Source organism: Capsicum annuum, chromosome 1 (genome assembly GCF_002878395.1).
Source record: "Capsicum annuum cultivar UCD-10X-F1 chromosome 1, UCD10Xv1.1, whole genome shotgun sequence".
Classification (NCBI taxonomy): domain Eukaryota; kingdom Viridiplantae; phylum Streptophyta; class Magnoliopsida; order Solanales; family Solanaceae; genus Capsicum; species Capsicum annuum.
Window position 1 is genome coordinate 161,916,709 of NC_061111.1, and position 12,923 is coordinate 161,929,631.

Below are 12,923 nucleotides of genomic sequence, written 5' to 3' on the forward strand. Positions count from 1 at the left end.
GCCGGAACAGATGAATGATTTGTTAGATTGTTCACCTATTGCATCAGATTTTCATAGTTGCATCAGATTTTTCATCTGTTGCATCAGATTTTCATCTGTTGCATCATATGTTTCATCTATTACATCAGATGTTTCAACTGTTGCAATACCATTTCTACCAAGAAAAACAACAAATCAACCCAGCAACACCAACACATCACACACACATATACACTAAGAACATCAACTGTGATAAAAAATCACTAACAAATTCGAATCAACAGTACGACAACAAAAAGAAGAAATGCAGAAATGCAAGAAATTAGGGTTTTATTTAGTCCACATTTCAATACCAGAAGAGTGGTTGGCTCAAGTTCCTCTGTTTCTTCATAATTTTTTACCTGTGAAAAAGAAAATGGGAGGACAAAAAACTCGAAGTTGCTGTCGCCGGAGAAGTATTCACGTCGATTGACGGTTGAAAGTTGAAAAGGAATTCTCCCGACTATTTGTCACCGGAGGTTGAAGGGAGAAATTTTGCAAACTATTGGTTGGGAGAGAGTTGAGAGAAACTGGAGAGAGAGGAGAGAGAGGAGAAAGTGATTGATTTGGATTGAAGAGGGGTGTGAGTTGGGTTGATTTGTATTTTTGAAAAGATTAGAAAGTTTTGAAAATATTAATCAAATCCACAATTAACTTACTCAAGTATTCTAATGGTGTTTGACCCTATCTATTGGTCTATGTCACCAATCCTTCATTCAAGATTTAAAAGACACATTTCCTTCAATTTTCTCCACAAACTCTCTCCATTCTAAAATAAGCCTCACTTTAGCAAAAAAATAATCACAAAATAAGTGTCAATTTAGGAATGTTTTTTTAACTAGCTATATTCTTATATTCCATCTTTTTAATAGTGTTTAAATTATATTTAATGATTTTTTAATAAATATAAATTTTATTAAAGTAATATTTATTTTAGAATGAAGGGAGCACTTGATAACTCGAGGAAATTGATTCTCTCGTCCTTTTACAATTTGAGTTTTTTATACGTGTAAAAATGAAAATCTTATATTAAAAAACACATAAAATAAAATAAAAATAAACCTTTGAAAATGCTAAACCACCATTTTCTACGTTATTTTTTCCTCCCCATCCTCCTCCTTTCGTTTTCTTCTTGTTCTTATCCCTTCTTATACTATTGCCCTGTCAAATTTGCCAATTAATTGCATCACATTGAGCTCACGTCACTTACAAGAATTTACCTGTTGGATTACCAGTATACTCTGGGAATTCATTAGGACAGTGCTGGCCATAAAAGATTGGTTTAAATTTGTGGTCGAAAGGACTTTTTCATTATTTCCTTAGTCCAATATTAATTGGTCATTAGTTTTTTATCTTACAAAATATTTGCATTAATTATTTTTTTTATATTATTCTTGTAATTAATTCTTTTTGAAATTACACTTATTTGTGAAATTTTCAAGAAAATTTTTAAAGGATGAATTAGTAAAATTCTTTTTTTATTTATGATTTCTTAACATACATGTATAAAGAAAAATGACCAACTAATACTAAAGATAGGAATTTAGGAACCAAATTGATTGGGTGATCTTTCCCTAAATCAACAATAAGCACTTGAATTATAGTTAGTTTAATTTATGTTGACAGATAACGCTAAGATATACTCTCTTCATTTATTTTTATTTATTTATTATTTTAAATATTAATTTTTATTTTTATTTGTCACTTTAAATATATCAAGAAAAGATAATACTTTTTACTCTTATCATTAATTACTTATTCTATAAATTATATTTTAAAATTTAATGCTACACTTTAATTATAATTATAATATGATAAAATAGTCATGTTAATCATTGTTAATAAGCATATGATGTTCAAATGTGATAAGTAAAAGTGAAGGGAAAAAATATTTTCTCTTAATGTCAACGAGAAAAAAATATTAAATATGCCGATTTGACTAGTGATAGCCAATTAAAATTCATGAATTTATGAAAGCTGCACTTGATAATGGTAAAAAAAAATTGAGTAGCACTAGGAGTGCTGTGTGCCTATGTTTCATTGGACATCGTGTCATTAATTAGAACCATAGCATTCATGTTCGATACATCACTGCTTTACCAAACTTAATTAAGAGTGAACAGTTAAATTTGTGCAGGTGTCTTGAACATATCCATTTTAGTGTCATATAAATTAAAAATTAAATCAAGTAAAATTTGAATCACAACTTTCCTGGCATTCTCTCTTTTTCTTTTTGGGATGCTTCTAAGTTTGGCAAGAATATTCTTTTACTGTAGATCAAAGAGATCGATAGACACTTCAACTTGTTGCGAAAATTCACTTAAATCCCTTAACTAAGGTATGTTCCTATCATACCCCTAAAACCCCCGAATGTTGTTCCAATTGGGCATTTTTTTTCCTATCAACTAAAAGTTCAAAGTGTGTGTTGCACACACGCGATGACGTGGCAAAATGAGCTAATTGGAAACTGACACATGGCATTGTGGGTCCAATAATTATTAAAAATTAATTATAATTTTTTTAGAAAAAAAGTATATAAAAATGGCATTGAGGAAATTATTAAAAAATAATTCTAAAATTATTTAAAAAATAAAAATAAAAAACTGATTAATTTATAAAAATTATTAAAAAAATTTAAAAATGAAATAAATTATTAAAAATTTATTTTTTAAAAAAATAATTATTAAAAAAAATTATAATTTTTTTAAAAAATAAAAATAAAAAATGCCATTGAGGGTATAAATTATGAAAAAATAATTATAAAATTATTTTTAAAAAATTATAAATTTTCTTAAAAAATGAACGAAATTATTTTTAAAAGGGGTCGAATGACCCAAGTTGAAACTTGTATCAATATTGTATATGAGTTGTATTAGTATTGTATATAGATTGTATCTGAACTACGTAGGTCAAAAGGATCCAAATTAAGAAATGACTATAAAGTGAAAATAGTATACCCAATTGATCACTTTTTGAAAAGATGTCAAACTTGGACTATTTATTTTAAAAGGTGTTATAGAGTGTCCTTTTCCCTTTTTTCATAGGGACGTAGACCTTTTATTTACTTTATTATTATTCCTTGAACACCTTACCTCTTTTACATAAAGAACTTGCATGCCAATATAATATATACATATAATATCGTATTTCTGGTCCGAAAATATTTGAAGAATTAAGGTGTCTTAGTCACTTACAAAATTAATAGAAGAAAAGATTTTTTTCAGATTTCTTATTGAATGAAAATATCTCGTCAAGGGGTCATAAAACTTTTTTAAAACAACTGTAAATCTATATGTACATAAAAACAAAACTAAAAGTAAGACAAGAAGCCACGTAGTAAGATATTAAAAAGTCACGTGACAATTTTTAGGGTATAACTTAACAATAATGTTGTAATAATAATGTATTAAAAATTTTAAAATATTTGAATTTGAAAATATATTATTCTTTATTTGAAAAAAAAGATTTCATTAGCTTAAAAATAGAAATTCATGGTTAGAGAATTTTGAATGAACTTTTACTCTATTATGTTTATCTCTTTAAAAATTCAAATAAATATTATAAAACTATCTAAATATAATTTATGTAAATATTAAATAAAATTTAAAAATACAATAATAATAGTAATAATTAATGATAGCAGTAAAATTAGTAATAGTAGTAGTCATAATACTACTACTACTACTACTAATAATAATAATAATAATAAAATAGTTGTAGTAACAATACATATAATTGAAACGGTAATAGAGTAGTAGTATTAGTATAAACTAGTATAGGTACTCGCGCGATGCGCGGAATATTTTTCTTTAAAAGTATCATTAAAAAAATATTAAAAACTTTTCGTGTAATTATTATTTTGTATATTTATAACCAATTCCAAAACTTCTTATTCCAAAGTTCAAAATTTTTCTTTCAATTAAAAACAAATTAACCACATATAATTTATTATAATACTCATCAAAAATATTTAAAAAATATTTCCTACCCCTACCCCCACCCACCACAATCCCCCATCCTCTCATTTCCAAGCACAATATTCATCACCCTATTCCAACTCATTCTATTATTTTGTATAATATTGATATACAAATGTTTTAGAAAAATATTGCTTACTTATTATCCATGGTAAGTAAATTTGCGGGAAACATAACTATATCACTTTTTACAAATAACGCTAAAACCATTAGAAAGCTAAGTTAAGCATGAACAACATATCTTAATAATTATATGAAGAAATATGATGGGACTTTATCTATAACTTTTTTATCCACGATAGAAATTCTTTGAGGCCAAAACAATATATATTAATATATAAGCATATTGAAAATTATAATAATAAATTTAATTTTTATTTCTTAGTGGAGAATTAAATGATGGTTCATATAAATCATTAACTTTGTATAGGATACTAACGACTTACTTGATGTATAGATCAGAAGATTGAAAATAAAGCTTTGACAGAGATTGAACAACTTCAATTTGAAATTCATTGGGAGCTAGTAATTAGTAATTTGCACAAACTACTATAAATAAAATATATTAATTACATTCAATATATGCTACAAAATAATACTAAGACACGTAAAAAGAAAGACTAGTCAATACCTCTGCGAATAAAATGATCATAGAATATTCTCTCATATAAATAAAATTTAAATTTGAAAATGATAAATAATTAAAAGAGAAGAATAAAGTTTACACTAATATGTGCCTCACTCAAGGTGTATATACATAAGAGGTCACAAAGTTGGATATACATGCAAATTAAAATTCAAATTCAAAATTGAATGTGATATGAATTTGTTAGAAAAATAAGATTTTAAAATATCATGATTATCATCACAAAGTTGGATATACATGCAAACTAAAATTCAAATTGAAAATTGAATATCATATGAATTTGTTATAAAGATAAGATTTACAAATATCATGATTATCTTAAGTTTAAATTCAAGATTCTAATATACTACTACTATTATTATTTAAATTTTGAATTATAATTCTTTAATTTATTTTTCAATTTTTTTGGTCTGATTAAAATAATAACTCTTTTCATATTAACGATTCTATTCATTTTGTGCAACAAGAACTTGTGTAACATGCATTATTAATTAATAAATCTAATATTTTTTATTAAAAAAATCTAAGTTTTTTTTTCTGAAAATTCTAATTTTATCTTTGAGAAGATATTAAATCTACAATTCAAATAATAAAATAACTAATATTTTATCGAATTGGTTAAACAACAATAAGAGTTTGATTAAATTGTTACTACGACTATTACGTACAACTTTAATAAAATTAAAATAAATACACTAAAAATAAAAATATTTAGAGAAGTTAAGAAATATCCACGCAAAAATAAAAATAGATTCATTAGAGCTATAATAGATATATTTATTGCCCAATTTACTACCCAAGTTATCCGCACCCCTCTCCAAATGTTCATTTGTAGGGGGGTGCAGATAACTTAGGCAATAAATATATCTATTATAGCTCTAATAGATCTATTTTTATTTGTGCGTGGATATTTCTTAACTTCTCTAAATATTTTTATTTTTAGTATATTTATTTTAATTTTATTAATATTCATATCTTGAGAGGTGATTAGATGGTATTTGATTAAATATTTTACTGTAATACTCTTTAGTTTTTTCTCGTAGTCTTTGTAATTCTTGTATATTATTTTGGAGGTATTCTAAATATACTATATCTTTTGTTCTAAAATATTCAATTAAATTATCTTTCATAAGTATTTCAATTAATCTTATTTCTTCCATATCTTGTCTTCAATATTTTAAATACTCATAGTCTATCATTTTATCTTAAATTAGTTGTGATACTGCAAATTTCTTTGTAATAATTTATTCTAATTGTACTATATCTGATATTAAATTCTAGGTTATCTATTTCGTTAATTATCCTGTCATTTCGTCTATGAATAATTCTATATCTAAATCATATACTAAACTGTCTTTTAATTCTAATTGGTTTATGATTTTATTTATCCCAATTAATCTTTCTTTTAATTGTTCTCTTCCTTTTCTAAGCTGGTTTCTATAATTAATTTCTTCGTATAGCCAACTTTGTTTTTCTCTAACTCTTTGAATATATTCCAGCATTTCTTAATCTGCATAATATCCATCTGAATAATTATCTAGGTAGTAATAGTGATTGTCATCACTTAAGTATATTTCTCCTAACTCGTCTTCTATCTGATTTATATCTAACTCTTCATCTTCTATGTTAAATATTTTTTCTCATATTATTTTCTTTACGTCTATGATTTCTATATCTCTAAGTATGTATAAAACTAGTACTTCAAAATTATATGTCATTTAGGTGGGTTAATTAAATGCTTTTTCATAATATTCTTTTGTTGTTTGTTTTAATCTTATTAATTCCTCTATATTTTCATTAAGGTATTCTATATATTTTATATCTTTGGTTCTCATATACTCTTCTAAATTTGTTTTCATTAATTTTTTTATTAATTGTATATTTTTCATATCCATTTTTCTAAATATACGTAATTTATCATGGTTGATGTGTAGGTTTGGTATGTAAGTATTTATAAGAGTAGTTAGGTAGGTGAGGTATGTAATTTATTCTAATCATAAAATATTTATCAAATATTTTTTCCAATATGATTTTTCTTATATCTACAATTTCTATATCCTTAAGTACATACAAAAAAGTATTTTAAATTTATCTTAAGCTTCGTCAGATAAATAAGTATTTATTTTTCATATGATGCTTTTTCAAAATATTCCCTTCAATCATACACATAACAAAATATGATCATTTTATATTACTATATACTAGATTATTCTTAAATAACATGTTCTTCGGTCACTATTAGCATGGTAATCTGGATACTTTTCCCTTAAACAGCGTCTCTACTCTGGCTACTCCCATATCACAGCTTTCTTGCCTCGCCGGTTTCACCTTTAGGATGGCATAGTTCTTAGGAATTTTTCTCCTTTTTCACTTTGCTAATACACTTCTTAACATGCTATTTTTCGAATAATTCTACTATAAAGTAACTAACCTGAACTTATTTTATCATATCATGATTGTCAGGAATTTATGAATTTAGCTATTCATAATCATAAATAAATATACCTGTTTGGGTAGATTTGATAATTCTGGGCTTTATTCATCCATAGCTTTTGCTTTGAAATATATCTGTTTTTAATTAAATATTCAAAAGTTTTTTATTTACAACGGAGGGCTTTTTGCTTCAACACATGGAGACTTGCCTCTATCTTGCCGATTGGCTTACATATTTATAGGAGGAAATAAACAATTCCTACTAACTTCACACCTTTTTTACATGTAAACTATACTATTCCTACTTTTTACAAAAAAATCTTCCTTTTCAATTGTAGAAAAGGACTAGACTAAACTAGACTAGTATAGTAAGATAAAAACTAGGTCCTATCTTTACAAAAGAAAAAATCTTAAGACTAAAAAAAATAAAAAACCAATAATGGCACTTTGGCCAAAAAGTTAAGAACTAAATAATTTACGTAACAAAATTTCAAAACTATACATGTCACTTTCTATCTTTTATTATCTTGTTTTTTGTCTTTATTGCATCATTACTCTGTTGATTTTTATCTTCTAGTTGGCGTCCTTATCTTCTTGGTTGATTTTTTTGTTTTTTATTCTAGCCAGACTTCCAGGATAATATTACCTTCTCCTTTACACTTTGAACAATGATGGTCTGGATATTTGTGTCCAATTATCTTGCAATATCTTATTAATAATCCGTCTGAAATAAATCCCTTCCTAATTGCTCTTGCAGTAGATTGTTTCTCTGGGTTAAGTAACGTCATTATACATTGCCTAACATCTTCTATATCTATTTGTCATAGTTCTCTTGAATTTGAATAAATCACTTGATGCTCTTGAATAATAGCTACATATTGGGTTTCCATTGATATAATTATTTGCTAATTCTTGAATAATTGTAGCTATTCCAATAAGTCGTTTATTTGCGTAAAAATCAGGTATCTCGATTTTGGGTTTCTCTGGCTGCTGTACAATATCTTCCGGTATAATATATCTTTGGTTAATCTTATTTTTACAATTTATATAACTGGTTTGATCTCGTCATATAATATCTCTGTTGGTGCAGTATAAAACTTTATATAAAATAGTTTTCCTTTGGTTACTCTTTTATAGGTGGTGAATACTTTATGTAATTCTTCTATAACTGTTAGTTCTTCTCCATCTTGGGTATATACGGTATTTAATAATCCATAGTCGAAACATATTTTTATTAAGCTTGGATTAGTTTTGGGTAGTGCGATTAGCTTGTTGTAACCTTGCAATTTTTGGGTTATGTTGTTTGTGTTTGGTTGTTGGATATTTATAGCTTTGGGGTTAAGGTTTAGAAAAGTTTGTACTTTGTAGATATTTTCTATATATCCTCGGGCTATATGGTTATAAGCTTTTTTATCTTGGTTCAAACTATCTCGATATGTGGTAATTTGTGGGGGTATGTACAAGGGGTCTTTTTATATTTTTGGTATAAATGGTTTTTCAAATATCTTATTCATGTTCATGTTCATGTTCTGATATTTTTGTCCACTAACTCCTTTGCTTGTACCTGCAATTGTAGATTGATAAACGTTATGGGTTTTATGGAGTGTCCCAACGTCTCCTTTTAGCTCTGGAATTTTAATGTCTTCCGATCGACATAACTCTGCGCACTGCTGAGTTAGCTGATTTGTAGTTTTAGACTTCAATTTATCTTCATTAGTCTTTAGCTTTTCTATTTCATTACCCATATTGTCCACTTTCATTGAAAGCGAGTTAGAGTTTTGACTATCTTTTCTAAAGCATCATCTTCTATTATATCAGTCTGTGTAGCTTTGTCTTGATATGTATCTACAATAACATTTTTGTTAGTACTAATTACTTTAATTGTAAATGTAAAATTAAATATATTTAATACTAGTCTCCGAATCTCTTTCGTTGTAACTGAATTTTATATTTTCTTTGTTAACCACCAACGTACCTGTGTATTAAATTCTATCATGTGCTAAATATAATTCTATTGGGTAATAAATAGATATATTATAGCTCTAATGAATCTATTTTTATTTGTGCATGGATATTTCTTAACTTCTCTAAATATTTTTATTTTTAATATATTTATTTTAATTTTATTAATGTTCATATCTTGGGGGGTGATTAGATGGTATTTGATTAAATGCTTTACTGTAATATTCTTTAGTTTTTTCTCTTAGTCTTTGTAATTCTTGTATATTATTTTGGAGGTATTCTAAATATTCTATATCTTTTGTTCTAAAATATTCAATTAAATTCTCTTTCATAAGTATTTCTGTTAATCTTATTTCTTCCATATCTTGTCTCCAATATTTTAAATACTCACAGTCAATCATTTTATCCTAAAGTAGTTGTGATACTGCAAATTTCTTTGTAATAATTTATTCTAATTGTACTATATCTGATATTAAATTTTAGGTTATCTATTTCGTTAATTATCCTGTCTTTTTCGTTTATGAATAATTCTTTGGAGGGGCTGCGGATAACTTGGATAATAAATAGATCCGTAGGGGGCGTGGATAACTTGGGTAATAAATTGGGTAATAAATAGATCTATTATAGCTCTAATGGATCTATTTTTATTTGTGCGTGCATATTTCTTAACTTCTCTAAACATTTTTATTTTTAGTATATTTATTTTAATTTTATTAATGTTCAAATCTTGGGGGTGATTAGATGGTATTTGATTAAATGCTTTATTATAATATTCTTTAGTTTTTTCTCTTAGTCTTTGTAATTCTTGTATATTATTTTGGAGGTATTCTAAATATTCTATTAATCTTATTTCTTCCATATCTTGTCTCCAATATTTTAAATACTTATAGTCTATAATTTTATCCTAAATTAGTTGTGATACTGCAAATTTCTTTGTAATAATTTATTCTAATTGTACTATATCTGATATTAAATTCTAGGTTATCTATTTCGTTAATTATCCTGTCTTTTTCGTCTATGAATAATTCTATATCTAAATCATATTCTAAACTGTCTTTTAATTCTAGTTGTTTTATGGTTTTATTTATCCCAATTAATCTTTCTTTTAATTGTTCTCTTCCTTTTCTGAGCTGGTTTCTGTAATTAATTTCTTCGTATAGCCAACTTTGTTTTTCTCTAACTCTTTGAATATATTCTAGCATTTATTAATCTGTATAATATCCATCTGAATAATTATCTAGGTAGTAATAGTGATTGTCATCACTTAAGTATATTTCTCCTAACTCGTCTTCTAGCTGATTTATATCTAACTCTTCATCTTCAATGTTAAATATTTTTTTCCATATTTTTTTTACGTCTATAATTTCTATATCTCTAAGTATGTATAAAACTAGTACTTCAAAATTATCTGTCATTTAGTTGGGTTAATTAAATGCTTTTTCATAATATTCTTTTACTGTTTGTTTTAATCTTATTAATTCCTCTATATTTTCATTAAGGTATTCTATATATTATATATCTTTGGTTCTCATATATTCTTCTAAATTTGTTTTCATTAATTTTTTTATTAATTGTATATTTTTCATATCCATTTTTCTAAATATACGTAATTTATCATGGTTGATGTGTAGGTTTGGTATGTAAGTATTTATAAGAGTAGTTAGGTAGGTGAGGTATGTAATTATTCTAGTCATAAAATATTTATCAAATATTTTTTCCAATATGATTTTTCTTATATCTACAATTTCTATATCCTTAGGTACATACAAAACAAGTATTTTAAATTTATCTACCATTTCGTCAGATAAATAAGTATTCATTTTTCATATGATGCTTTTTCAAAATATTCCCTTCAATCATACACATAACAAAATATGATCATTTTAGATTACTATATACTAGATTATTCTTAAATAACATGTTCTTTGGTCACTATTAGCATGGTAATCTGGATACTTTTCCCTTAAACAAAGCCTCTACTCTGGCTACTCCCCTATCACGGCTTTCTTGCCTCACCGGTTTCACCTTTAGGATGACATAGTTCTTAGGGATTTTTCTGCTTTTCCACTTTGCTAATAAACTTCTTAGCATGCTATTTTTCGAATAATTCTACTATAAAGTAACTAACATGAACTTATTTGATCATATCATGATTGTCAGGAATTTATGAATTTAGCTATTCATAACCATAAATAAATATACCTGTTCTGGTAGATTTGATAATTCTGGGCTTTGTTCATCCATAACTTTTGCTTTGAAATATATCTGTTTTTTATTAATTCAAAAAAAAACTTATTCACAATGGAGGGCTTTTTGCTTCAACACATGAAGACTTGCCCTTAACTTGCCGGAGACTTACATATTTATAGCCTAAGAAAAAGCGTAAAACTTATTTACACTGTTCTTACTTTACACGTGCCTTATTTTTTACAAAGTGGGTACTAAAAAGTCCTAAAAGCTATTAATAGTAGGTACAAGGAAGTCAAAAAGTAATAACGGCACTAAATTCCAAAAAATCTAATCTACTGTCTCTTTACGTAAAGAAATTTCAAGAAAGGCTAACTTTTCTTCCATATGTCATTTTCCTTGTCTCCTTCCATTATTGCTCCATTGATTTTTATCTTCTAGCTGGCATCCTGCTCCATTGATATTTATCTTCTAGATGGCATCCTTATCTTGTTGGTTTTATTCTAGCTGGACTTCTGGGATAATATTATCTCCTCTATTACATTTCGAACATTGATGGTCTGGATATTTGTGTCCAATTATCTTGCAATATCTTGTTAATAATCCGTCTGAAATAAATCCCTTCCTAATTGCTCTTGCAGTAGATTGTTTCTTTGGGTTAAATAACGTCATTATCCATTGTCTAACATCTTTCTTATTTGTTTGTCGTAGTTCTCTTGAATTTGAATAAATCATTTGATGATCTCTTGAATAATAGCTCCATATTGGGTTTCCATTGATATAATTATGTGCTAATTCTTGAATAATTGTAGCTATTCCAATAAATCATTTATTTGCGTAAAAATCAGGTATCTCGATTTTGGGTATCTCTGACTGCTGCACAATATCTTCCAGTATAATCATATCTCTGGTTAATCTTATTTTTACAATTTGTATAACTGGTTTGATCTCGTCGTATAATATCTCTGTTGGTGCAGTATAAAACTTTATATAAAATAGATTTCCTTTGGTTACTCTTTTATAGGTGGTGAAATCTTTATGTAATTCTTCTATAACTGTTAGTTCTTCTCCATCTTGGGTATATACGGTATTTAATAATCCATAGTTAAAACATGTTTTTATTAAGCTTGGATTGGCTTCGGGTAATGCGATTAGCTTGTTGTAACCTTGCAATTTTTGGGTTATGTAGTTTGTGTTTGGTTCTTGGATATTTGTAGCTCTGGGGTTAAGGTTTAGAAAAGTTTATACTTTGTAGATATTTTCTATATATCCTCGGGCTATATGGTTATAAGCTTTTTGTGCTTTTGGTATAAATGATTTTTCAAATATCTTATTCATGTTTATGTTCTGGTATCTTTGTCCACCAACTCCTTTGCTTGTACCTGCAATTGTAGATTGATAAACGTTATGGGTTTTATGGAGTGTCCCAACGTCTCCTTTTAGCTCTGGAATTTTAATGTCTTTCGATCGACATAGCTCTGCACACTGCTGAGTTAGCTGATTTATAGCTTCAGACTTCAGTTTAACTTCATTAGTCTTTAGCTTTTCTATTTCATTACCCATATTGTCCACTTTCATTGAAAGCGTAGTTAGGGTTTTGAGTATCTTTTCTAAAGCATCATCTTCTATTATATCAGTCTGTGTAGCTTTGTCTTGATATGTAATCTGCAATAACATTTTTGTTAGTACTAATTACTTAA